The following is a 3,928-nucleotide window of genomic DNA, read 5'->3' on the forward strand; positions in this document are numbered from 1 at the left end:
GAACATGTTAGTTGAGAGGGTGGTCCAACTGATCAATCAGGGCGTCACTGGCATGGATCTGCTGGAAGTATTCCTCAGTCGACGCATCCAACCTCTCCAGGCCCATGACCATCCCATGTGGATGTACTCTGGGGTCGACGACACCGCTCGGGTTCATCCAGAGGAAGTACCAGCTAAGACGGTGGCCATGTGGTTGAAGAGCATTACAGGCAACAAGGACAACCCCACAGGAGCCAGGAGAGTCGACCCCTTCAGGGACAACAATCTGCCAGACAAGGTGTGTCTTCCGTCATCGACTGTTTTTTGGGTATATTTTCCGAATGCTCTTGAACCCGACTGGCTTTTACTCGACTTCTTGTCCTGTAGGTTTTTACTGAGATGTACTCGATGCCCAATGGTGAACAAGTTCTGGAGCAGGGCCAGGAGGGAGAGAACAGCGCGGAGGAGTGCGGCGAATGGGAATCTTCGGACAAAGAAGACGAGGAGGAAAGCGAGGAGTCGGACGATGAAGAAGCGGTCGACTCGCCGCCTCGCTCAGACGTTGATCCAAGCAACATCATGACCCGGCAGGCGGGCGCGGTAAGAATGTGGCCCCAAGCGCCCAAACGCAGAAGCGCACTTGGACGTCGACTCCGGAGCCAACAGAAAAAGTCACCAAGCATCCCAAGTTGCTCCTCCAAAAGCTCGGAAGACTCTGCCCAGGATCAAGATGGATGTTCCTGTTGCCTCTGGGTGAGTATCCTTTCCGTGTTTACCTCTATCGACTGATTCTTCTGCTCTGACCGAACAGATCGTGCACCTTTCCATCCCGACCTCAGCTGCGACTGACATGGATGTTGACAAGGCCCCAAAGGATGAGGAGACCGATGACGCAGCCACCTCCCGAGCTGGTAAGTCCGTTCGACCAAAACTTATTTTGTCGATTGAGTTGTCGGTCAATTGAATCTCTGATGTTCTCCTTTTGCTGCAGCTCCACGAGACATTGTCGTGCTCCCTGATGATGATGAAGAAGAAGTGCCTCTAAAGGAGAGTAGGAGGAGAGGCAAGGGCTCGAGCGGGAGGGGGCTTGAAGTTCAAGTCCCTCAGTCGACGCCGGTACTTGTGGCGGTGGTTGAGCGATCTGGAGATCTGGTTCGGACCAACGTCACATTCGCCGACCCGCTGACGACTGATCGCCCATCAGGGTTGACTGCTCTGACTCCTGCCGCTCTAGTGCAACTCCATGCGGCTGACCCCGTGGCTGCTTCGACCGCTTTGGCGCCATCACTCTTTGCTACATACCAAACTCCAGACGACTCGCCAAGTGCCGCCAGAGAGGCTCTTCGCCAGGTGAATCTTGTTATGGAGCAGGTGAAGGTGATGCACGAGGCCAGTCAGGTGGCCTATAATTCTAGCACTACTTTGCAGACCAATGTTAAGGTCAGTTACCTCCCGACTGAACTTTGGAATCATGAAAAACTGTCACTATAGCTTCGCTGCCCATATGTGCATCTACTATCATGGGTCTGTGTTTCATATCCGATCACCCACTGGGTTGTGCCTGCCTTGGAGTTTAACAGGTCTTCTACTCCACTCGACTCATGCTGAGTCGAGTGTTTTGTCCGAACCAGTGAGGGCACGCAGAGTGCACCCACTGGGTGTAGTCCCCGAGACCACGGTCGACTGCTGGCAGTCGGCTGGGGTCTGAGAATCTACTTTTGTTTTTGACTCACACTGGGCAGACCATGTTGAGTGTTGATCCAAACTAGTGGGGGCACGCTAAGTGCACCCACTGGGTGTAGTCCCTGAGACTACTATTGACTGTTTGATTCGGCAGTAGTCTTAGAGTAACTTTCACTATGATTGTCTTTTGTTTCTGTCGACTGATATATCTCTCTCACTGACTGCAGAGGTCTTGTGATCTTGGGGCTCAACTTTCTGAGTTGAACAAGAAGCAAATCAGCCTCAATCTTGATCTTGAACCGGCGAAGAAGAACCTCAAGACTGCTCAGGAAGAAACATCCATCATGATAGGTAACCAATCGACACCCGTCCACCTTGTGGCTCACGCCTTTCAGTGTTTTTTCTTTCAGTCTCTTTGAACTGAGTGACTTCACACAAACAGATGTGCGTAGTGAAAACCGTCAGCTTCAAGCTCATCTGAAGAGTGTTGTTTCTTTAGAGAAAATGAAGGAAGCTCTGGAGAAGAAGGATCTGGATCTTGCTGCTGCTCAGAAGGAGGTGCGAGAGAAGACATCACTTGTGGACAAGAAGCTGGCTTCGGTCGGCAAGTTGGAAGAGGAGAACTCGAAGCTGAAGACTGCCATCTCTGAGGCCAATCGAGAGGTTTAGAAACTAAAGAAGGACAAGGAGAACCTGACCAAAGAAGTCGGAAGCCTCAAAGCCAAGACGGGTGAGCTGGAGTCCTATATGGGACAACATGCTGCAAAACTGGTCCTGAAGCTTGAAGGTATCATCGTTCGACTGATCAGTTGCCATCGATTGTAATGTCTTGCTATACTGTCGACTCACCATTTTTCCTAATTGTGCAGAACTTTGCCAGGACTTTGAGGCTGAGGCTGGGCGGGTTGAGACGGGTCTCGACCCCATCAATTGTCCTGTTAAATATGATGTTGCGATGAGCTTGCTGCGGTTGGAATCACGCATGGACAATATTGTTGCTTATCTGGCTCGACTGAAGGCGGCGATGACTCGGGTTGATGCTGAACTCTGGCCTCAGGCGGAACTTTCACAAGATCTCGAGTCGCTGATGACTCGAGTGAATCAGATTCTTAGCCGAGTGCAGGGATGGAAGAAATCATCTGCCCATTGTGGCGCTGACGTTGCCCTGCCATTGGTCCGAGTGCACTGCAAAGACGCCAGAGAAGACAAGCTGGCGGCCCTCAAGGTTGCGAATACTAAGAAGTACACCTTCCAGTCCTTCATGGACACCTTCCTTGAGGCTGCCACTTGCATTGCACACAACATTGATCTTGACAGTTTCTGTGATCCAGCCAGCCCTTCTCCTGACGAGTGACCAAAAAACATTATGCACCACCTTTATTTGCCTTGGTATGCCGAGTGACAGTGTAATCGTTAAAATCTTTCGGGCCTGATGCCTGAGCACTTTAATCCATGGTCTGGAACTTTTGGATTTTTCTGAACTTGGCTTTTCTCTGAATATGTTCTGTTTGTCTTCGAGTGGAACTTGTTCTTCACTCGGAATAGTTCTTGTACCATTGATGCAGTTCTGAGGAAGAGGTCGCAGTCGACCTGTACCTCATTGTCCTTGCGAATCAGGATGGAGCGGCTGTTGGATGAGCCCTTGGCAGCATTGATCAGCTCATCAGCAAGGCACTCAACAATGGTCTTGACGTTCCTAAAAGCGGTTCGCCTTGGCAGTAGCTGTTGGATGAGCCCTTGGCAGTATTGATCAGCTCATTAGCGAGGCACTTAGCAATGGTCTTGACGTTCCTGAAAGCAGTTCGCCTTGGTAACACGCTCAATCTCGTCCTTCTTCTTGGTGGCGCAGCTCTGAGGAGGAGGTCGTAATCGACCTGCACCTCGTCGTCCTTGCGGGTCGGGATGGAGCGTATGGCTAAGTCCTCGAGCGAGAAGATAGGTTCTCACTCGGAATGTATTTTTAAACTTAGGCGAGTACTGGACTGTAGCTAAGCCCCGAGTGAGAGGATTGCTCACCACTCGGTAGGATTTTTCAAACTTAGGCGAGTACTGGACTGCAGCTAAGCCCCCGAGTGAGAGGATTGCTCACCACTAGGTAGGATTTTCAAACTTAGGCAAGTACTGGACTGCAGCTAAGCCCCTGAGTGAGAGGATTGCACACCAATCGGTAGGATTTTTCAAACTTAGGCGAGTACTGGACTATAGCTAAGCCCCTGAGTGAGAAGATTGCTCACCACTCAGTAGGATTTTTCAAACTTAGGCAAGT

The sequence above is a fragment of the Triticum dicoccoides genome, chromosome 7B (assembly GCF_002162155.2).
Source record: "Triticum dicoccoides isolate Atlit2015 ecotype Zavitan chromosome 7B, WEW_v2.0, whole genome shotgun sequence".
Taxonomy (NCBI): domain Eukaryota; kingdom Viridiplantae; phylum Streptophyta; class Magnoliopsida; order Poales; family Poaceae; genus Triticum; species Triticum dicoccoides.